The sequence below is a fragment of the Pongo abelii genome, chromosome 11 (genome assembly GCF_028885655.2).
Source record: "Pongo abelii isolate AG06213 chromosome 11, NHGRI_mPonAbe1-v2.0_pri, whole genome shotgun sequence".
Lineage (NCBI taxonomy): Eukaryota > Metazoa > Chordata > Mammalia > Primates > Hominidae > Pongo > Pongo abelii.
In genome coordinates, this window is record NC_071996.2 from 65,351,726 (window position 1) to 65,377,493 (window position 25,768).

Below are 25,768 nucleotides of genomic sequence, written 5' to 3' on the forward strand. Positions count from 1 at the left end.
GTTCCACAGAGTTTTCTTCCTCTCTCAAATGCAAAGGTCTTAAGAAAATGTATACATGCTCAGGCAATAAAATATCCTCATTCCATACTCTTCCTCACGTAACTCCTCTGCAAAATACTTTGACAGAAACAAAGATGTTTAGTAACCCAATATTCCGACCATTAGATTTCCAACGTTTAAATCAAAAACATGACTGCTAAAAGCTAAATTTAAGAAATATACTAGGAAATCATTTGGAGAAAACTCTATTTTTCTAATGTCTCTCAAATCATACTACCCCCAACACATACAAATAAGACTACTTCTTACCTAGATTATGATTTCCAAAGAGTTTCACTTTCTTTCATTCTTTCTATGTCATACCAGCATAGCTAATGACTCCCTATTATTCTCACCAAAACTCAGCATCAAGTTTATCAGTCAAGGGTCCGTCATATGGTGGCTCAGTTGATATGACCAACATTTTGCTACTTTTTCAATCATGCTGAGTTGAACATAGGCCATGATTCTCTAATCAGGAAATGTAACTATAACTTGGGAACAGAAAAATATATATAATTTTATATATATATAATGCTATATAATTTTATTGTTGATACATATATACTGATGCAAACATTTGGCCATCTGTAATTGTACATAAGCCTCTTTTATTGTTTAGCTGTGTAGCATTAAGAGCCATTACTTTTTCAGTGATAAAGATTCCATTAAACTTATAAAACATTTGCATATCTCTATGGCAGATTGCTGGAAGAGAATAACTTGGTAGCATATTACTATATTTTTTAAATAATTTTTACAAAGCTGTTCATTCTAACAAATAGCTTGCTCTGCTTCAACTTCTTTGTTTTAATAGTTTGTTTAGTATTGTCATAAGTTTTAACTACATTATTTGGGAACAAGTAGTTCATAAATGTGCACAGATTATTAATGGGAGACATTCTTGTATTAGGATATTTCACATGAAGCAGTATATTTTAAAATATAAATAAAATTTTAAGTAACTTGTTATTTATATTTTCTGACATGTTTGAAGAAAGACTCCATTAAATAGAGTAATAGTGTTAAAATATATGCTGCATGTAAACACATGTTATAACATCTGTACAGTTTACAAATGTGCATCTAAATGAAAGGGGACTTCATTTAATAGACATTATTTAGCTTAATGTAGTACCTATGATTGATCATTAAAATTCACTTTATGTTTTTGGGTATTCAAGGGGTAAAGGAAAATGAAATTGTTATACAATTTTATTGCTTGATACATAATTTATTATTTCAAGATAAACCAATATAATTTGGATAGTAAATTCTAAAATTAATATATGGTTATTTGTCCTGGGAACATACACAAATGGCTATAAAAACACAAAATAAGAAGAAGAAAATTGTGACATAAAGATAGAGAAATAAGTCCATGAAGAATTAATAGAATTCTGATGAGTAGAGAGGGGCGAAGGTTTTACAATTTTTTAAATAGTTGCTATTTCATATTTCATCAAACTATCAATTACATTTATTTATTTGAAATCATTGATCTTTTAACCTGTGATCTTTTAAGAAGATTCAACTAAATGTAATTACTCTGGCTGCAAATGATATAAAAATCTTCAGATGCAGTAGAAGGAAGTGGTTATGGAAATGTTCCTCAAAGTCTTTTGCTAATGGATAAAACCAAACATTTATTCATCTACACAAAAACTTGGATGATCAAAGGCCCCTATACATTATAATATCTGTTTTTCTGTTGTGCTATTTTCTCCTCCTGAAATGTTATCTTCTCCCATCTTAGACAAAGAAACAAAAACAAACAAAACTTCATTATATAGGGATCAGCTTAAATATTTGTTACTTCCCATTGAAGCATTTTTGTTTATGTATGGTTGGTTATCTTCTTAAATTTCAATGTTTAGATGCCTCAGAATTTCATTTCGTCTTGAGTTATAGTTATTTCACCTATGTTTCTTCTAGAATTGGATTAGAAACTTCTTAAGGACATTTTCTATTACCTGTATATCTCCCTGCTACCCACAATATCCAACATAGTTCTATGTATATAGTTGATATATGATAATAATAAGCTATCTGAAAATAATTGATAATAAATGTCTATGCCTGAGATCTTGTCCATTAAGACTCGTTCTAAGCCCTTAAGTATCTTTTAATTCTGAATGTTGAATATTTTGAATAGTAACTATCTACCGACCTTGGATATCTTGATGAAAAGGATTTAGGGAAACTTACAGGGAAATTGAGAGTTAATTAGGTTTGATAAAAGGAGCTTTTGGAGATACTCTTTATCTTATGGCACCGAAAATTAGTGCTTTGAAATGAGAATGAAATTAATACACTTCTCATATTTAACCCTTAAAAAATGTTACAACCCCTGTTAAAGCCTTTGGTCTGTCACAGAACTACCTAAAGAGTATGTTGAGTATTAAAATTGAAAGATTTAATTTTACCAGCCTTCCCCATCCCCAAAAAATACTTATTAATGATGTAATGCAGGGGGCTAAACTAAGCTGGAAGTTCGCTGAAAAGTGGAGTACCCTGCATCTTTGGAATTTATTTGCATGAAAATTCACTCACATTCTTTTGGGCTTTATGGCCAAGGGCTCTCATATATAGACAGAAATCTATGCATGTTCACCTACTATTAAGAAAACACAATGGGGATTTGGACAAACATGAAACAACATTTTTAACAATTTACAACATTTGTTTTTACATTAAACTTTTAAAATTCCATATATAACTTTTAAAGAAATTTATTATTTATTTTTTTCAAGTGACCTTTGTAAATTAATAAACACATAAAGGATTTTGTTATTAGATTTGAAATGTATTTAAATCAATCTTTCATATATAAGAAATTCTTTTACAGCTCTGTCATATATGCTTGCTATACGACATGTGTAATCTTTGCAAAGCAGGGTTTTTTTTCATTGTTTGCATTGTTTACCACTATAGCCTCAGGACTTGAATAAGCATGCTTATCACTTGGTAGGTGGTAATAAATATTTATTTAATTAACTAACACAATCACATTGCTTCTTTTTAAATGTTAAACTAAATATAATTACCAAGTATTTATAAAGTGTATGTTTATATAGTATTCATATAATCCTGCCAGGACCTGTGAGTGCTATGAATGATACTAAAGTCCTTACTCTGTTTGTCCCTATGAATCCATTCTCCAATATTTTCCACCCTGTGCTTTGCCCTAGGAGGCTGAACTACGTGGACTACATGAACAGCATTCCCTTGCCCTATGATTCTGATTAAGTTTATCAATGAGTGAACCAACCAGAGAGTGAGACCAAAGTATTTATTCTCTTGCAAGGTCAACTAGTCCTGGCTGTATCTCTCCACCAATGGTCACTGCTCTTCTCAAAGTGGTTGATAAGCAACTGTATTGGTCCATTCTCATGCTGCTATGAAGAAATGCCAGCCTGTATTTAAAAAGAAAAGAGGCTTCATTGACTAACAGTTCCACATGGCTGGGAAGGCCTCAGGAAACTTACAATCATGGCACAAGGGGAAGCAAACATGTCCTTCTTCACCTGGCAGCAGGAGTGAGAAGTGCCATTGGGGAAATGCCAGACACTTATAAAATCATCATATCCTGTGAGAACTCACTCACTATCAGGAGAAGAGCATGGAGGAAAACACACCAATGGTTCAATTATCTCCACCTGGTCCTGCCCTTGACATGTGGGGATTATTACAATTCAAGGTGAGATTTGAGTGGGGACACAGAGCCAAGCCTTATCACTCCATCCTTGGCCACTCCCAAATCTCAAGTCTTTACATTTCAAAACACAATCATGCCCTTCCAACAGTTCTCCAAAGCCTTAACTAATTCCAGCATTAACCCAAAAGTCCAAGTCCAAAGTCTCATCTGAGACAAGGCAAGTGCCTTCCACCTATGAGCCTGTAAAATCAAAGACAAGTTAGTTACTTCCTAGATACAATGGGGGTACAGACATTGGGTAAATATAGCCATTCCAAATGGGAGAAATTGGCCAAAACAAAGGGGCTACAGGCCCCATGCAAGTCTGAAATCCAATAGGGCAGTCATTAAAACTTAAAGTTCCAAAATGATCTCCTTTGACTCCATGTCTCACATCTAGGTCATGCTGATGCAAGTGGTGGGCTCCCATGGCCTTGGGCAGCTCTGCCTCTGTGGCTCTGCAGAGTACAGCCCCACTCCTGGCTGCTTTTACGAGCTGGCATTGAGTGTCTGTGGCTTTTCCAGGTATACAGTGCAAGAAGTCAGTGGATCTACTATTCTGGGGTCTGGAGGATGGTGGCCCTCTTCTCACAGCTCCTCTAGGCAGTGCCCCAGTGGGGTGTCTGTGTGGGGGTTCTGACCCCATATTTCCCCTTTGCACTACCCTAGCAGAGGTTGTCCAGGAGAACCTCTCCATGAGAATCTCTGCTCTGCCCCTGCAAAAAACTTCTGCCTGGACATCCAGGCATTTCCTTACATCCTCTGAAATCTAGGCAGAGGTTCCCAAACCTCAATTCTTGGCTTCTGTGCACCTGCAGGACCAACACCATGTGGAAGCTACCAAGGCTTGGGGCTTGCACCCTCTGATGCAATAGCCTGAGCTGTACTTTGGCCCCTTTTAGCCATGGCTGGAGTGGCTGGGACACAGGGCACCAAGTCCCGAGGCTATACACAGCAGGGAGACCCTGGACCCAGCACAGGAAGCTGTTTTTCTCTTCTAGGACTCCAGGCTTTTGATGGGAGGGGCTGCCATGAAGTTCTCTGACACACCCAGAAGACATTTTCACCATCGTCTTGGTGATTAGCATTTGGCTCCTCGTTAATTACGCAAATTTCTGCAGCAGCTTGAATTTCTTCCCAGAAAATGGGTTTTTCTTTTTTATCACATGGTCAGGCTACAAATTTTCCAAACTTTTATGTTCTGTCACCTCCTGAATGTTTTGCTGCTTAGAAATTTCTTCTGCCATATACCCTATATCATCTCTCCTAAGTTCAAAGTTCCACAGATCTCTAGGGCAGGGGTAAAACACTGCCATTCTCATTGTTAAAATATAGCAAGAGTCACCTTTGCTCCAGTTCCCAAAAAGTTCCTCATCTCCATTTGAGTCCAGCTCAGCCTGGACTTCATTGTCCATATCACTATTAGTATTTTGGTCAAAACCATTCAACAAGTCTCTAGGAAGTTCCAAACTTTCTCACATCTTCCTGTCTTCTTCTGAGCCCTTCAAACTGTTCCAACCTCTGCCCGTTACCCAGTTCCAAAGTTGTTGCTTCCACATTTTCGGGTATCTTTATCTCACTCTCTGCAGTATCAATTTACTGTATTAATCCATTCTCGTGCTGCTATGATAAAATACCCAAGACTGGATAATTCATAAATAAAAGAGGTTTAATTGACTCACGGCTCTGCATGGCTGGGGAGGCTGCAGGAAACTTACGACCATGGCAAAAGGCATCTCTTCACAGGGAAGCAGGAGAGAGAATGAGTGCCAAGCAAAGGGGGAAAATCTCCTTATAAAACCATCAGATCTCATAAGAATTCACTATCACGAGAACAGCATGGGAGTAACCGCCCCCATGATTCAATTACCTCCCACTGGGTTCCTCCCACAAAACATGGGTATTATGGGAACTATAAGTAAAGATGAGATTTGGGTGGGGATACAGCCAAATCATATCAAGTGGTATAAGGCATGATAGTCTGGATCCCCTGCTAGTGTAGTTTCTCTGCTTCTGTAAGATTGTGAACCCAGAAAATCTGAGACAGGTCTCAGTTCATTTAGAAAGTTTATTTTGCCAAGGTTGAGGACACACCCATGACCCAGCCTCAGGAAATCCTGAAAACATGTGCCCAAGGTGGTTGGGGCACAACTTGGTTTTATACATTTTAGGGAGACATAAGACACCAATTGATATATGTAAGAAATACATTAGCTCCATCCAGACAGGTAGAGACAACTCGAAGAAATTTCCCCCAACCCCCCTGGGGGCTTTCATGTCACAGGTAGGTGAGAGACAGATAGTTGCATTCTTTTGAGATTCTGACAAGTCTTTCCAAAGGAGGCAATCAGAATATGCATCTATGTCTGTGAGCAGAGGGATGACTTTGAATAGAATGGGAGGGCAATTTTGTCCGGAGTGGTTCCCAGCTTGAAGGGGCCCAAGATATTTTCCTTCTACAAGGTTCATTATGTATAACTTCCACCTTATGATGAATTGATGCTGGGTGCACCTGATTTTATGACTTGATGTGTCTGACATGAGTCAGTTCAAGATGAGTTGCATGGTTGTTTGACGGCCCCTGGTCAGGCACTCCATCTCTATGAAAGCCCAGTATCACATCAGGGGCTGTTTTTTAATTGATGTGTAGTTTTCAGAAACACATATCATTAACTTTTCTGCAGAACCTCAAGGGTCTATGTAATTTTCCTACTGGAACTTGCCACAAACTCTACATGTATTTTTTTCTCATCACAGATAGCTGTACTATCAGAGGATCTGCTAGGTCATATGTCCAAAGGGGCAGAGCCTCATGTATTGTACCAAAGCTCCCAATGTATTTTTCACTATTTATCCATTTGATCTGAGTAATCAATATTATTAATATGGTATACCAAATATCATGTGTAATATGTAAGTAATTCAGGTCTCTTGGTACTATATTATGACAGAGATTGAGGGAATTAACATAATGCTTGTGTGAGGTAATAAATATATACTTTATCCATTTTATGTGAATGTGAAGTATTTCTGATTCTTATACCCCACTGACATAAAAAAGAATGCATTTGCCAGATCACTGGCTGTGTACCTAAAACTATGTTACTGTGTTCTAGATAAGATACCACATAGGACACCAGAGTTGCAAATAGGCTACTAATTGGTCAAGTTGGAAGTAGCCTATTATATCACCGGATCTGTCTGGTTTTATAGGAGTCAGATTGATAAATTAAATGGTAGAGGATGGGTGCCATTATCATTGCTTCCTTTAGATCTTTAAAAGTGACACTAGGAGGTAGAGAAAGATGTTGGAATAGAAGGCTCCACAGGTTGTCTTCCCTGCTAGGATACCAATTTAACAACTATCTAAACAAATAAAACATCTTCATAAGCACCAAAAATTAGGTGAGTACTCATAGTGCCCTGGTTTTAACTTCATATCACTTAAAGAGGCACTGAAGAGATATAAAAAAATACAGTCTTGACTGACTGACAACACTCCTCCCCCATCCCTTGGAAGTGGTGGCTGTGGTGTGGAAAGCATCTCTGGGCACTGAGGGAGGGAGAGCACAGTCATTGTGAGGCATTGACTTCAGCACTGTCCTGTTAAGGTAGAAAAGGAAATCAGATCAAACTCAGCTGATGTCCACCCTAGCCAGAGGGGAATCACGGATCCCAGCAGTGGGAACTTGAGTTCCTGTAAACCTCACTACTGAGGGCTAGGGTGCTATGGGTCTCTAAGTAAACTTGAAAGGCAGTTTAGGCTGTAAGGACTGCAACTCTTAGGTAAGTCCTAGTGCTGAACTGGGCCAAAAGACAGTGGACTGTAGGGGCATGTGACCTACTGAGACATCAGCTGGGGTGGCTAATGGAGTGCTAGCATCACCCCTTCCCTAAGCCCAGGCTGAATATCTCAAGGCTCCAAAAGAGACCCCTTCCTTCCTCTTGAGGAGAGGAGAGGGAAGAGTGATGAGGACTTTGTCTTGCATTTTGGATACTAGCTCAGCCACAGCAGGATATACCAGTCAGAGCTGTGAGGCCCCTGTTACAGGCCTTAGCTCCCAGACAACATTTCTAAACACACCCTGGGCCAGATGGAAACTTGCTGCTTTTAAGAAAATTATCCAGTCTTGGCAGCATTCATCACCTGGTAACTGAAGAACCCTTGGGTCCTGAATAACCAGCAGTGATACCCAGGTACTACATCAGGGGCCTCAGGTAAGCCTCTGAGACTTGCTGTCTTCAGGAGAGATTCAACACATTATCAGCTTTAGTGGCTTAGAGGCAAAATGGATCATGCTTCAGAAAAGCACAGGGAAAAGTAAATGATACTTTGTCTTGCATCTTGAGTACCAACAAGGTCACAGGAGGGTAGAGGCCCAAGTGGGCTCTTAGGGCCCTTCATTCCAGGACTTGACTCTTGGATAGTATCTCTGGACCTTCCCTGGATCAGAGGGGAGCCTATTGCCCTGAAGGGTGAGTCTCAAGCTAGGCAGCATTCACCACAAGCTGACTTAAAAGCCCTTAGAACTTAAGAGAACATTGGTGGTAGTCTGGCAGTACTCCTCATGGCCTGTGGTAATGGTGGCTATGGAGTGAGACTTTTCTGTTTTTTTAAAGGGGAGGGAAGAGTGAGAAGGTTTGCCTCCTGTGGTTTGAGTGCAGCCCAGCCACAGTACAATGGAACACCAGGTAGATTTCTAAGGTTTTTGACTCTAGTCTCTGACTTCCGGATGGTGCCTCTGGACCCATCTGGGGCCTGGGAGGAACTTATTGCCTTGAAGGAAAGAACACAATCTGGCTGGCTTTTCTACCTGCAGATCGTAGAGTCCCAGGACCTTGAGCAGACATAGACAAAAGGAAAAGCAAAGGATTCTAAAACAGCAAAAGAAACAAATAACATACAATGAAACTCGATTATGTCTGCCAGCAGACTTTTCAGTGGAAATCTTATGGGTCATGGGAGAGGAGCATAACATATTTAAAGTGCTAAAGGAAAAACTCTTTTACCCTAGAATTGTATGTCTGATGAAAATATCCTTCAAAGATGAAGAAGAAATACTTTCCAAGACAAACAAATGCTGAAGGATTTCAACACCAGACCTGTCCTACAAGAAATGCTAACAGGAGTACTTAAATTAGAAAGAATAGGATGTTAGTGAGTGTATTAGTCCATTTTCACGCTGCTGATAAAGACATACCTGAGACTGGGAAGAGAAAAGGTTTAACTGGGCTTAACAGTTCCACATGGCTGGGAAGGCCTCAAAATCATGGCAGGAGACAAAAGGCACATCTTACATGGCAGCAGCAAGAGAAAATGAGAAAGATGCAAAAGCAGAAACCCCTGATAAAACCATCAGCTCTCGTGAGACTTATTCACTACCACAAGAACAGTATGGAGGAAACTGCCCCCAGGATTCAAATTATCTCCCACCAGGTCCCTCCCACAACACCTGGGAATTATGGGAGTACAACTCAAGATGAGATTTGGGTGAGGACACAGTCAAACCATATCAGTGAGCAATAAGAAATCATCAGAAGGTATAAAACTGGTAATAGTATGTACACAGAAAAACACAAAATATAATAACTATCATGTGTAACTTACTCTTATCCTAAATAGAAAGACTAAACAGTGAACCAATCAGAATAATAACTATAACAACTTTTCAAGACATAGTAGAAACAACAAAAAGTTAAGAAGCAGAGGGAAACAGTTAAGGCACAGAGTGTTTATTAGTTTTCTTTTTGCTGGTTTCTTTGTTTATGCAAAGAGTGTTAAGTTGCTATCAGGTTAAAATAATGAGCTATAAGACAGTACTTGCAAGCCCCACAGTAACCTCAAACCAAAATTATACAACAAATATACAAAAAATAAAAAGCAAGAAACTAAATATTATCAACAGAGAAAATCATCTTTACTAAAGGAAGACAGGAAGAAAGAAGGAAGAGAAGAGCACAAAACAACCAGAAAACAAACAAACAACAAAAAATGGCAGTATCACTACCATGAGTAAGGTGAGTCCTTACTCGTCGATAATAACATTGAATGTAAATAAACCAAATTATCCAATCAAAAGACATAGAGTGACTGAATGAATGAAAAAAATAAGACCTATTGATTTGTTCCCTACAGGAAACAAATTTCACCTATGAAGACAGAAGTAAACTGAAAATAAAGAGATGATAAAAGGTATTCCATACTAACGGAAACCAAAAAAGAGTAGGAGTAGCTATAATTACAGAAAATATATTTCAAGACAAAAACCGTAAGAAGAGACAAAGAAGGTCACTATACAATGATAAAGGAGTCAATTAAGCAAGATTATATAGTTTTAAATATACATGCACCCAACACTGGAGCACTCAGAAATATAAAGCAAATATTATTGAGTTAAAGAGAGAGACAGACACCAATACAATAATAGCTAGAGACTTCAACACCCCATTTTCAGCATTGGACAGGATCTTCCAGATACAAAATCAACAACAAAAAAATCAGACTTAATCTGCACTATAGACCAAATAGATCTAAAAGATATTTACAGAACATTTCATTCAACAGCTGCAGCATACATATTTTTTTTCCTCAGCACATGAATAATTCTCAAGGATAGACTACATAGATCATATGTTAGGTCACAAGACAAGTCTTAACACATTCAAAATACTGAAATAATATCAAGTATCTTCTCTAAACACAATGGAATACAGCTAGAAATTAATAATAAGCAATTTTGGAAACTATACAAATACATGGAAATTAAACAATATGCTTCTGAATGTCCAGTAGCTCAAGGATGAAATTAAGAATTTAAAAACTTCTTGAAACAAATGATAATGGAAACAAAATATACCAAAACCTATGGAAAACAATAAAAGCAGTACTCAAAGGGAATTTTATAGCTCTAAGTGCCTACATCGAAAAGAGGAAAAACTTCAAATAAGCAATCTAATGATGCATTCTAAAGAACTAGGAAAGCAAGAGCAAACAAACCCCAAAATTAATAGAAGAAAAGAAATAATAAAGTTCAGAGCAGAAATAAATGAAATTGAAATGAAGAAAACAATACAAAAGATCAATAAAACAAAAAGTTGATTTTTTGAAAAGTTAAACAAAATTGACAAACCTTTAGCCAGACTAAGAAAAAAAGAGAGAAGACACAAACAAATAAAATCAGAAACGAAAAAGGAGACATTACAACTGATGCTGCAGAAATTCAAGGGATCATTAGTGACTGCTATGAGCAACTGTACGTCAATACACTGGAAAATCTAGAAGAAATGAACAAATTCCTAGACACATACAATCTACCAAGATTGAACCAGGAATAAATCCAAAACCTGAGCAGACCAGTAACAAGTAGCAAGATTAGAGCTGTAATAAAAGTCTCCCAGAAAAAAAAAAAAAAAAAAAGCCCAGGATGGCTTCACCACTGAATTCTACCAAACATTTAAAGAAGAGTTAATACCAATCCTACTCAAACTATTTCGAAAAATAGAGGAGGTAATACTTCCAAACTCATTATACAAGGCCAGTATTACCCTGATACCAAAACCAGATAAGCACACATCAACAAAAGAAAACTACAGGCCAATATCTATTTTGAATATTGATGCAAAAAACCTCAACAAAATACTAGCAAACCAAATTCAACAATAGAATAGAAAGATCATTCATCATGACCAGGTGGTATTTACCCCTGGGATGAAAGGATGATTCAACATATACAAATCAATCAATATGATACAACATATCAACAGAATGAAGGATAAAACTATATGACTTTTTCAATTGATGTTGAAAAGAACTTGATAAAATTCAACATCTCTTCATGACAAAAACCCTAAAAATACTGGGTATAGACATAACATACCGCAATATGATAAAAGCCGTATAAGACAGACCCACAGCTAGTATACTAAATGGGAAAAAACTGAGAGTCTTTCCTCTAAGATCTGGAATACGACAAGGATATACACTGTCATCACTGTTATTCAACATAATACTGGAAGTCCTAGCTAGAGCAATCAGACAAGAGAAAGAAATAAAGGGCATCTAAATTGGAATGGAAGAAGTCAAATTATCCTTGTTTGCAGATCAAATGATTTTATATTTGGAAAATCCTAAAGACTTCACAAAAAGCTATTAGAACTGACAAACAAATTCAGCAAAGTTGCAGAATACAAAATCAACATTCAAAAATTAGTAGCATTTCTAATGCCAATAGTGAACAATGTGAAAAAGAATAAAAAAGTAATCCCATTTACAATAGCCATAAATTAAATTAAATACTTAGAAATTAACCAAGAAATGAAAGATCTCTATAATGAAAATTATAAAACACTGATGAAAGAAATTGAAGAGGACACCAAAAAAGGAAAAGTATTCCACATTCATGGATTTAAAGAATCAATATTGTTAAAATGTTCACACTACCCAAAACAATCTATAAATTTTATGCAATCCCTATGAAAATACCAATAACATTCTTCACTGAAATAGAAAATAACTACCCCCAAATTTATATGGAACCACAAAAGACCCAGAATAGGCAAAGCTGTCTATCCTAAGCAATAAGAACAAAACTGGAAAAATTATATTATCTGACTTCAAATTATAATACAGAGCTACAGTCATCAAAACAGCATGGTACGGTCATAAAAACAGACACATAGATCAATGAAACTGAAGAGGGAACCCAGAAACAAATCCATACACCTACAATGAACTGATTTTTACAAAGGTGCCAAGAACATACACCAGGGACAAGACAGTCTTGTCAATAAATCGTGCTGGGAAAACTGGATATCCATATGCAGAAGAATAAAACTAGACTCCTCTCACCATATACAAAAATCAAATCAAAATGGATTAAAGGCTTAAATCTAAGACCTAAAGACTTAAATCTAAGACCAAACTATGAAATGACTACAAGAAAATCTTAGGGAAAATCTCAGGATGTTGGTCTGGCAAAAATTTCTTGAGCAATACCCTACAAACACAGGCAACCAAAGCATAAAGGGACAAACGGGACCACTTCATGTTAAAAAGCTTCTGCACAGCAAATGATACAATTAACAAAGTGAAGAGACAACCCACTTTGTTGTCTCTTCAACAAAATGGGAGAAAATATTTGCAAACTACCCATCTGACATTGAATTAATAACCAGAATATATTAGGAGCTCAAATAAATTAGATATTTTATTAGATAAAATAATAAAATCTAATTTATTACATAAATTCGAATTTATTAGATAAAAATCTAATAACCTGATCAAAAATGGGCAAAAGATTTGAGTAGACATTTCTTAAAGGAAGACATACAAATGGCAAACAGACCTATGCAAAGGTGGTCAACATCATTGATCATCAGAGAAATGCAAATCAAAACTACAATGAGATATCATCTCACCCCAATTAAGGTGGCTTATATCCAAAAGACAGGTAATAACAAATACTGGTGAGGATATGGAGAAATGGGAACTGTTGTATACTGTTGGTGGGAATGTAAATTAGTACAACCACTATGGAGAACAGTTTGGAGGTTCTGCAAAAAACAAAAAATAGAGCTACCACATGATCCAGCAATCCCACTGCTAAGTGTATAACCAAAACAAAGGAAATCAGTACATTGAAGAGGTATCTGCACTCCCATGTTTGTTGCAGCACTATTCACAAAAGCTAAGATTTGGAAGCAGCCCAAGTGTCCATCAATAGATGAATGGATTAAAAAAAATGTGGTAAGTACACACAATGGAGTACTATTTAGCCATAAAAAGAATGAGATCCTGTCATTTGCAACAACATGTATGGAACTGGAGATCATTAAGTTAAATGAAATAAGCCAGGCACAGAAAGACAAACATCACATGTTCTCACTTAGTTATGGGATCTAAAAATCAAAACAACTGAACTCATGGAAATGGAGTAGAACGATAGCTATCAGAGGCTGGGAAAGGTAGTGGGGGGCTGGCAGGGAGGTGGGGAAGATTAATGTGTACAAAAAATAGAAAGAATGAATAAGACCTAATATTTGATAGCACAGCAGGGTGACTATAGTAAATAATAACTTAATAGTACATTATAAAATAACTAAAAAAGTATAATTTGATTGTTTGTAACACAAAAGGGTAAATGCTTGAGGGGATGGATACCCCATTCTACACAATGTGATTATTTCCCATTGCATGTCTGTATCAAAACATCTCATGTACCCCATAAATATATACACCTACTATGTACCCACAAAATCAAAAGAAAAAATTAAAAATATATAAATGAATGAAAAATAAAAAAGTTGACACTAATCTCTCATTCTTTCTGGAATGGATAGTGTTTTGATTCATTATTTTAACAGGGGAGGGGTGTTGGTAGTTTCAGGAGCTTCTGCTTTGAATTTGTTACTTATAACCACTCTCATACCCCATAGGCCAAGAAACTATTGTTATGGCTCTGCCAATTATCATGTGGAATGGTTTATGATTATATACTCAGAAACCCAGGAAATGATCTGCAGTTCAGTCTCTGGACACAATTAAACCACTGTAAGCTGAGTCTGGGTTAGGACAGTACGGTCAGCCCTCTATATTCATGAGTTCCACATCCATGTATTCAATCAACTTCAGATTGAAAATATTCAGGGAGAAAAAAATGGCCAGGTGTGGTCGCATCTGCCTGTAATCCCAGCTACTCAAGAGGCTGACGTAGGAGGATTGCTTGGGGCCAGCCTAGTAAACACAGTGAGATTCTGGTCTCAAAAAATGGGTGTTTGAGTCTATACTGAACATGTACAGTACCGAACATGTACAGACTTTCTTTATCATTACTCCCTAAACAATACAGTATAACAACTATTTACATAGCATTTACATTGTATGAGGTATTAAAGTAATCTAGAGATGATTTAAAATATACAGGAAGACTTATATACATTATATACAAATACTACAGCATTTTATACATGGGACTTGAGCATCCATGAATTTTGAAATCCACAGAGCATCCTGGAACAAATCCCCTTGGATACTGAGTGATGACTGTACTTATTAACTGCTCCATATAAACCTCTAATCAGTGGACCATGATGATGCTTCAGGCCCCTGAGTACCAATGTCAACTTTGAACCTGTGTCCACAACTTCTCAAAATGTTTGAGAATGACTCTTTTTCCAATGGATGGTAACCTGAGTAAATTTATATATGTTCCTTCGAGAAAGGACTCAGGTAATTTTTACTAAATATACTTGCCATTGTATTACTGGGGTCCATCTCATGAGGACCCAGCTTTTCTTCTGGCCAATGAATTTGGCTTCTGAGAACTAGCTGATGTGCAGAAACAGGGTAAGAAATGAGGACTTCCCATTTATAGGAGCTGTTCTCAGTCTCCTGGACATTCATTCTTATATAAACTAAGTGATACTTTTGTTAGCTGCCTATCGATTAGTCATCTTAATAGCTTCCTAAATGTCAGCCCCCTCAACTGTCACATCAACCCCCACTGGATGCTCTAAAAATCATGTAAAGGATGTTCATAGGGGTCTTATTTATTATATTCTCAAACTAAAAACAATCCAAATATGTATTAAGGGTAAAATAGATAAATAAAATGTGGCATATTACCAAAATGGAATCATATATACCATCAATACTAAATGAACTACACCTATAGGAAATCATATGAATGAATCTCACAAACATAATGTAGAGTGAAAGAGATGGGACCTCAAAGAACACCTATTTTATAGTTTTACTTATATAAAATTTACATACATTTATAGAAATTATAAATATATAATAAATTTTGTAAGTCAGAAAGAACTAATTTCAGTGCTTATGGATACATGCATAATTAATTAATCTATAAAGAAAAGTAAAGAAATATTTACTCTAAAATTCAGGCTCATGGTTGCCTTTTGCAGGAGGGATGGGCAGAGATTGAGAATTGGCATGAAGGGGCTTTAGGTTCTGACAGTATTCTTTTTTCTTAACCTGTGAGGATGATAACATGGAGGTCGATGTTTCTTTTTTTGTAAATCATGGGACTATACAAACTCACTTAATTCACTTTCTATAAGGATTTCCCAAGCAAAAGTTAAAAATGTATTTACAACCCAGTTAAAGGAATATCACTCTTGACCTAGTTAAACACAAATGTTTGCGCTCAATTTTCAAATTCCATTTTCTATTATTAAGGCTGAACCACTTCCAAACCTGTTTGACATCAGCAATTGGGTATATTTAATGCTTTCTTTTAAATCCTAGATCATAATATACACTTGGGGTAAGCACTAATATGGTTTCTGTGTACATATGCTCCTTGATTACAGTGAAGTTTTATCCCAATAAACCCATTGTGAGTGGACAACATTGTAAGTTAAAAATGCCTTTAATACACCTAACCTTCCAAACATCACAGCTTAGCCTAGCCTACCTTAAGTGTGTGCAGATCACTTACTTTAACTTACGGTGGGGCAAAATCACCTATCATGAAGCCTATTTTATAATAAGATTGAATATATCATTTATTTAATTTAATTAATTCATTGAATAATATGGTGAAAGTGAATAACAGAATGGTTTTATGGGTACTTGAAGTATGGTTTCTACTAAATGCATATTGCTTTCACACCATCATGAAGTATGAATGTTTTGAGTCAAATCATGTAAGTTGGGGATTGTATTATAAAACCAACTTCCATGCATAAACACTGAATTTTTATTTGTTACAAACTGTACTGTAGTTTTTAAAAATCACTAGATATTTCTCAATATCTTTTTCTTGTTGAGAAAATTATTTATCAAAATAGTACACCATCTTCTTGAAGACTCAACTTGCTAAAAAAAAAAGAGTATTATCCCTTTATTCTTTATGGCTTTATTTCATCCTGTAACTTGTTATAAGTCAGTTTTCAAGGTACATAAAAATGGTAATTTCATTTTGTTCTTTGTTTCCCTATCTGCCCTTCAGTTTAGTGTTCAAAAAAAAAACCACTGCTCAAGGAAATAAGAGAGGACACAAACAAATGGAAAAACATTCCATGCTCATAGATAGGAAGAATCAATATCAAGAAAATGGCCTAACTGCCCAAAGTAATTTATAGATTCAATGCTATCCGCATCAAGCTACCACTGACTTTCTTCACAGAATTTGAAAAAAATACTTTGAACTTTCATATGGAACCAAAAAAGAGCCAGCACAGCCAAGACAATCCCGGGCAAGAAGAACAAAGCTGGAGGCATCATACTACCTGACTTCAAATTTTACTACAAGGCTACAATAACCAAAACAGTGTGGTACTGGTACAAAACAGATATATAGACCAATGGAATGGAATGGAGGCCTCAGAAATAACACCACACATCTACCACCATCTGATCTTTGACAAACCTGACACACACAAGCAATGGGGAAAAGATTCCCTATTTAATAAATGGTGTTGGGAAAACTGGCTAGCCTTATGCAGAAAACTAAAACTGTACCCCTTCCTTACACCTTATACAAAAATCAGCTCAGGATGGATCAAAGACTTAAACGTAAGACCTAGGACCATAAAAATCCTAGAAGAAAACCTGGACAATACCATTCAGGACATAGGCATGGGCAAAGACTTTATGTCTAAAACATCAAAAGCAATGGCAACAAAAGCCAAAATTGACAAATGGGATCCAATTAAACTAAAAAGCTTCTGCACAGCAAAATAAACTATCATCAGAGTGAACAGGCAACCTACAGAATGGGAGAAAATTTTTGCAATCTATCCATCTGACAAAGGTCTAATATCCAGAATCTACAAAGAACTTAAACAATTTTACAAGAAAAAAACCAACAACCCCATCAAAAAATGAGCAAAGGATATGAACAGACACTTCTCAAAAGAAGATATTTATGCAGCCAACAGACATATGAAAAAATGCTCATCATCACTGGTCATTACAGAAATGCAAATCAAAACCACAATGAGATACCATCTCATGCCAGTTAGAATGGCAATTATTAAAAAGTCAGAAAACAACAGATGCTGCAGAAGTTGTGGAAAAATAGGAAAGCTTTTACACTGTTGGTGGGAGTGTAAATTAGATCAACCATTTTGGAAGACAGTGTGGTGATTCCTCAAGTATCTAGAATTAGAAATACCATTTGACCCAGCAATCCAATTACTGGGCATATACCCAAAGGATTATAAATCATTCTATGAAAAAGACACATGCAAATGCATGTTTATTGCAGCACTATTTACAATAGCAAAGACTTGGAACCAACCCAAATGTGCATCAATGATAGACTGTATTAAGAAAATGTGGCACATATACACTATGGAATACTATGCAGTCATAAAAAAAGATGAGTTCATGTCCTTTGCATGGACATGGATGAAGCTGGGAATCATAATTCTCAGCAAACTATCTTAAGATCAGAAGACCAAACACTGCATGTTCTCACTCATAAGTGGGAGCTGAACAATGAGAACACATGGTCACAGGGAGGGGATCATCACACACTGGGGCCTGTGGGGAGTGGGGGGCTACGGGAGTGATGAGAAATAACTAATGTAGGTGACGGGTTGATGGGTGCAGCAAACCACCATGTATACCTATGTAACAAAACTGCACATTCTGCACATGTAACGTAACACTTAAAGTATATATATAAAAAAAGAGGTGAGAAGGGTATAAAAAAATTTAAAATGAAAAACATTGCTTAGAATAGAATAAAATCCCATTGTGGATTCAGCGATATATCTTGCCCTTAAAATTTTATTCTGCCATTGTTCTGTGAAATTAGAACTTTCCTCAGCAATAAACTTACATATTTTTGTGTGTATTAAAAAAAATTAGGGGTGATGACAATGTTTAATGCTAAAGATAAGAAAGGCAATGGGTCAAAAGTCAAGGCAATTGTGACTAAAAATGTCAGAGGAAGCCACTCTAATGCCAAGTCATTCTGATATTCTCTTTTCAACTGTTACCTGGAAGGCTCATATATAGTTTTTAAAGATTAAATGGTAAATCCCTTTTCTATTTTAGAATTGCCAATAGATGAGTGATAAAAATGAGAAAAAAATCAGAAGAAAAGAATATGATGGAAAAAAAAAAGAGGAAAATCTAGTTATTTTGATAAGTGCTCAGGCAACCTGGTGAGCTACAGTTTGCTCATCCATTTCCAATGCCAGCCCCCTTGTCTCTGACAACTATAGCAAGCAGTAAAAAAGTGGCTATTCTTACTGTTGTTTAAAGCAGTGATTCTCAAACTCTGCTGTGAATTTTGATTAATCGGGGAGCTCTAAAAATTCTAAATGTTTAGGCTGTGCCCCATGATAATTAAATCAGAATCTCTTGGAGTGGTCCAGAAGCATCTATAAGTTTTAAAATATCATTGGTGATGCCAATAGGCATTCATATTTCAGATATAAGTTTTGGTTTTAATATCATATTTAATATGACACAGAAGAAGATAGGTAAGTGAAACATATGTTTCATTCCTAGACTACCAAATGAGATATTTTCAAGACTTTTAGAATCCTTTCCTTCGATGATAGGAATGCTAAATGAAGACATTCTCAAATCTAATGATAATCACAATTTTTATAATTATCCTTATGACTGTAGCAACACCCATCACACAGGCAATGTCTTGGGTGTTTTGTATACATTAGCCCTGATCCAACCATACTCTCACAAGGTATATACTGTCTTTAACATATAACAAAAAATACTTTGACAATTTATAAACTTTAAATAGAGCTATGTATGAGCAGATATTGAAATAGTACAAATTATTGTTAAGCAAACTTTGAAAAAGCTTTGTAGAATTAGAATGAACTATGTATTAACTAGAGGTAGACTGTGTTCCACGTGTCAGGAAACCTGAAATAAAAGTGGTGTATTTTTTTTTAAGTTGAACTCTTAAGGGAGGCACTTCTGAAGTAATATGGCAGATCCTCTGTTTCAGGGACCCAGACTTCTAATTTGTGTTTCCTCTATTTTTAGTGAATTGTCTCAGGATGGCTGCCAGCACTCCAATCATTACATTCAAATTTCAGGTAGCGGGAAGCAAAAAAGAACTGAATATTTGTAAGCCCTTTCTTTAATGGCACTTTCTAATGTTTTACATAGCACTCCCACTCATATATCATTGGCCAAAACCTATCCACATATTCTCATTGGCCACAATCATCTGGGGAACAAAACATTTTATTGGTATGGCAATGTCCTAATTAATATTTATGTTATTACTATTAAGGCAGAATAGCCAAAAAGTTACTGGGACACACCTAACACTTTTTGTCATAAAGAAAGAGAATTCTTACAGCTAGATGTACAGAAATATATGACAAGACAAAAATGAACCCTTGTGAATTACTTTCTAGCAGACATTTGTGATTTTGAAACATTTGTTATAGTGTACTACTCTTTCTCTTTGAGCATGGATAGGAAAAATAGCCTAAGATGGAGGCTCTCTGTTGGGAAGATTTTGTTGTAGGATCTTCCCCTGCTAGAAAATTTGACATTGTCTGGAGTCATTTTTCATTGTCACAACTATGGAAGGTGCTTCTGGCATCTAGTGAGAAGAAGCCTGAGTTGCTACTAATTATTACACAAGGCATAGGACAATCCTTCAAATAAAGAATTATCTAGTACAAAATATCAATATCTAGGTGAAAACATAGGTATTTCTCTCCCTTTTACTCAAGATGAAATCAATTTCCAAAATGCCAACAACTACACAAAGAAAAGCAGCAGTAGCAAATGACATTGTTGAGAGTAGTATTAAACAAAACACAAAACTGAAAAAAATGAATGTATTAATATACAAATAGTAAAATATTACAAACTGAAAGTCTTACAGGGACCAAAGATATAATGTGAGGGAGATTGGCTGAGTGGCAGAAGACAAATGGCAAATGACATTTAGCTTTGATGACTAAGAAACCATAGGGGTGACAAAGAGTATCTTGAGCTTCCTGAACTGTAGATCACAAGCCCCTTCTAAAGGGGGCAGACTACATTTATTTTTAGCCCATTGTTACTATGTTAGTATCCTAGGGCTGACCTAATAAAGTATTATAAATTAGGTTGCTTAAGACAGTAGAAAATTGTTGTCTCACTGTTCTGGAGGCTGAAATTTCTAAATTCATATGTTGGCAAGGCCATTCACTCTTGAAGGAGAATGGAGCATCCTTTGCTACCTCTTCCCGGCTTCTGGTGGTCACCAGCAATTCTTGGCATTCCTTGGCTTGTAGACACATCACTCCCATCTCTTCCACAATGATGATCTCACTTTGTGTATATTTACATGGCATTCTGCTCCCTGTGTGTCTATGTCTCTATGTCCACATTTTTCTCTCCTTATAAGGAGACCAGTAATTAGGTTAAGACCCATCCTAATCCAATATTACATTGTGTTAACGTGATTATATCTGCAAAGTGTCTGTTTCCAAATAAAGTTACATTTATAGCTACTGGGTGTTAAGACTTCAATGAATCCTTATGGGTAGCACCATGTAACCCACAATAGTTGGAAAAACTGGTGCTCTAGATCTGTTAGAAATTGTTTTTTAAAAGGAAGCTGAAAATTCAGCTTTTATGTTAAATTCTCAAATTATTATAAGTTGGCTGGTGAAAAATAAATCTGTGGGCTGGAGGAAGTTAGTGATTTTGCCAACTTGCCACCTCTGCGTTGATGGGTAAAGAATGTGAAGAGCTGAGGTATTCCCTGATTTTTTTTTTCCAAGAGCTGGCACAACAGAGAAGGAAAAGGAAAGTGATGGTGGATATAAGAAACATAAGAAGGAGAGGCGATGTGAAATACCTGGGACATTTCAGAGGAAGGATTTCGTGACTGAGACAATGAAAGAATTTCAACATACACGATGTGCATAAAAATAATGTAGACATAATTCAAGGAAGTTTTTACAAACAGAATGTAAACTTGAATTCAAGGACTTACTTGCATGGTTAAATGAGTTTAACCATCATTTAAATTAATGCTTTCATTCTTAGATTAGACTCCTGAGATATAACCCTGCTGGATAGTTAGCAGACATCTTAGCATTGTTGTTATGTATGCTAAAGGTGTACTTAACTTCTAATATAACATATTTTTGGAAAACATGCATAAAATGTTTTCTATCTCTGAGATATTTGAGCTTTCCAAGTATCTGCATTCAGAATTGGCAGGCCATGTTAATACTTATATTTTCAAAATCCGTATGGCACCCTTGAAGCCAAGTGTGAAATTAACTCTACCTGAATCACATGTACTGAGTAGGAAAGGGTGGTCCCTAAGAAAACTACTACAAGAAGGTTGGATGAATGGACGAATGGATGGATGGACGGATGCTGGTCTGGCATAGTAATATATATGTCTATTCCTCCCTCTTTTCCTCCCTTCCCTTCCTCCCTCCCTTCCTTTCTTTCTCTCCTCCTCCATCTCTTTCTTCTAACTTGATGTTAGTGACTAATATGTAGCACTGTTATAAATACTGAAGAATACATTAATTAAAAACATGGTTCATTACTGGAAGATGAGTCTAGTGCCAAAATACAGACCACAGCAAAACAGTACAATAAGTGACTATGGAGGCATACACAGGGTACAATGAAAGAAATGAAGAGGGGGAGGTTGGGCTATTTGCATATGGTGTCTGGGTTGATTTTCTAAGGCGATAAGATTTAAAATATTTCATGAAATATGGGTAGGAGTTAGCCAGATGAAAGAGTGGAATAAGGACTTTACCAAAACATGGACTAGAATATTTAGCAAACAATTTGGTATGGTTTCTTATCTGTGGATGAGAGTCAGAGGAAGCTGGGGAGTCATTAACAGGACATATAGGAAGTTTGGGTTTATTCTAATGACCATTGTGAGGTTCTAATGAGGCAAGGGAGAATAAATGAGTGTTATTACAAAGCGTTAAGACAGGAAACAAAAAGAAATAATTATTGAAAGTTCAGCAAACCAGTGAAAAGGTACTTTTGAAATAATATGATAAGGTCCTGCATTAATGTCACACTGTGGGGATGAGAAAAAAGGATGGACTTGAGGCACTGGGAAGGAGAGACCACGGAGGTGGAAGGGAAACCAGAAAAGAATATTAAAGAGGCAGTGAATATGGCCAGGTTAAAAAAAAAGGAATAATAAAATATTAGTAAAGCAGAGAATATAATACCTAAAATGTGTGCGTTGTATTGGGGATGTTCCAGTTCAATGGAATACTGGGGAGAGAAGAGGAAGATTGCAGTGATCTGAGGTGCTGATGAGAAGTGAGGAAGTGGATTTTCAAAGCCATAATGATGAAGGTAAGGAGAGATATAATACAATAGCTGAGCAGAGGCCTGAAGTTTCCTGATAGATATATATTTTTTAAAGATGGAAGGAATTATAGCTTGTTAATATACCTAGGGAAAAGAGACAATGTACCGAGAGGTTAAAGATCTATAAACCAGAGGCAGAGCAACAATGAAGAAATTAGTCTTGATTTTAAGCACTCTCTCAATGTAAATGCTTGCCTCTCCTTCCTCTCATTGTACTATAAACCACAGTCTTACAGCTAAGAAATAAATTTTCTGAACGCTTTTAGGGCCATACTACTAGTAAAATCTATTGCTTTCCAGGTTTGTTCTTTATCCAAAGCACCCACTGTTGGATCAGAAGGGAAATATTTGTGGTAAGACTCCAAATTTCCATGTGTTCTTCTTTCTTTTCTCTTTTTTTTCTAACAATTTTCTTCCACACTCCAGAATTAGGAGAAATGGCTCAATGAAGCTATGTTCCCCTGTTTCTAAGGTAACTAGTAAAGGTAGCATTACTGGCATAAAGTTCCTCATCCAGCCATACCTTAGTACAGCAAGTCACAAGTGTCCTTTCTCCTAATAATCATAATGGAAAAGGGAAATGTAAATAACACCAGGGGAGATGGATCTACATATGGTGTGTGATTCGATTTTTCTTTAATTTCTTAATGGAAAATGTAATTTGATAGCAATTGGTGCTATGAAGGTACAGATGGTGAGTTTCGGGCAGATCTTATTACCTGCAACGACAGAGTCCAGCTTGCCTTCGACAGCTGTAATTGGCCTCCTCCAGCCTCTTTGGAGTTGGAGTAAAAACATTACCTCTGCCCTTGGTGTTTTTGCGAAAAGAATGGAATGGTTTATTTTTTATTTATTACTTGTGACAGGAAACTGAAAGAGGAAATGCTGGTCTGAATTCAACAGGGAGATCAATTCTGGAAGAAAGTCTCCACATGTCCCAGGAGAATGAGCAGTCATAAAGGTGTGCATAATTCAAAGATCATTTTGTAGTCATGTCAAATGTTTGGCAGGAGTCAAGTGGTACATTCTTTTAACTGGTCAGTTAATGTCCACACCAGCTGCAATTATTTCAAATAGTTCTGTGAATATAGAACAACTCCATGAACACGTGGTACCTCTAAAGCCTGTTTTCCTCCAAAGCCTTCTTTCCTGGCATGGGGACTTAACTAAAATTGAATGTGCTGGCCAGTTCATTGCTGATTAAGGCTTGTGGCCAGCCCTTGCTATCAGATCTGAGAGTTCTGACAGCTTTTCACCAATGACACAAGCTGCTCAAAAAAGGTATGCACAAATAAGAATAGATTAGATTGTATTTTTTATCCTTTACTCACATTTTGCTTTGTAAAAACCAAAATGGTCATTTTTATGCAAATATAAAAGGTTAAGTTTCCTCTTAGACTCCTTTCCCCCCTGGATTCTAGGGAAGATGACATAAAATGTACTGCTTTATGAAAGGGAGATTATTCTCTTTCAGTTTTTGTTTGTTTGGAGAGAATACCTCACTGATAGTTCTCGACAAAACTCAAAATTTGGCATTTGAATCCCAAGAGTTCGTGCACCATTCTGTGGGGATACATTTATCCTCTTACACCAGAGATTTGACTACAATTTTTTTCTATTCCAAAGTTTAAAGTGTCCATTGCCCAAAGTCTTTCCTGTAATTGCATATATAATCCTTAAGGTACAAAACCTCGACCACCAAATGATAGCCTTGCTTAGTTTAATTTTGTAGAATCAGTTTAATGTTTAATTCCATTAATAACTGCTCTATATTAAATGAAGGATTCAGGAGGGTACATGGCACTCTCATAAGCCTCTCATCCCAGCAAATTTTCAAATGTGGATCAAATCAGGAGAATAAATAGATCCCAGCAGAGGGCATAAAAGAAGCATGTCATTTTTCTAAATAAGGCCTTTACCTATCAAGAATTTAAAAGGTAAAATTATTTTAATGAGTTACTTAAATGCATCAGGATACCTAGGTCTAGTAGTCTAGTACCATTATCATAAGTCTGGGAATAGAATGTTTAAGCCTATTAAAAGAAAAAAGGAGAGATCTAAAACTATGAATCCTTTAGTAGCTCGGATTGGTATCTTGAGGTATAATTCCAAGTCAACTTGATTTACTTCAATTAAATAAAATTATTTATTATTTATTATATGCTGGGTAATAACTGTGCTAGGTACTGTGGATATAAATGTTAGAAAATATGTCCAAGAGACAGGTGCCAAATACACTTTTTTTGGAAGGGCAATTAACTCATTAAACCCCAACTTTGTATTAGCTATTGGCCAGCCAACAGCCCTCTGTAGTTTTGGAATTACAAGGTCCAAATAGAGAATGCTGCACATACACCAGTTTAAAATTCCTTTGTACAACTGCTGTAAAGTTTCAATCTGAAGAGCTGCTAAATACAGATGGGAAAAATATACAAGAGAGGCATAAGGACACCAGTCATCTCAGCTACATTCCAGGCATAAAAGCTAGGAATATTCTAGGAATGAATTCCCCCAAAAATGTAAGCCACGTTCTATTTGTCTATATTTCCAAATTCTATTACATGATAAGTACTCAATACATGATTGTGCAATAAATGAACAGTTGAAAGAATAATTGAACGAATTTGTAGATTTGGTAATAGAAGTAGATTGCGAGCTCCTAAAATCAGATAATCCCTTTTTTTTCTCTTTTCCAATCACCGTAACTTTAGAAA

At 36.3% G+C, this 25,768-nt stretch overlaps 1 long non-coding RNA gene across 1 annotated transcript in view; it reads right to left on the minus strand.

Annotated features, from left to right (window-relative positions):
• Window positions 1-3,318: 3,318 nt before the first annotated feature.
• Window positions 3,319-25,768, minus strand: part of LOC134759602 (uncharacterized) — an 87,340-nt gene continuing 64,890 nt past the window's right edge. Inside the window, exon 3 of the long non-coding RNA XR_010136045.1 lies at window positions 3,319-3,455. This is a non-coding gene — a long non-coding RNA (uncharacterized LOC134759602). The remainder of the gene's footprint in view (window positions 3,456-25,768) is intronic.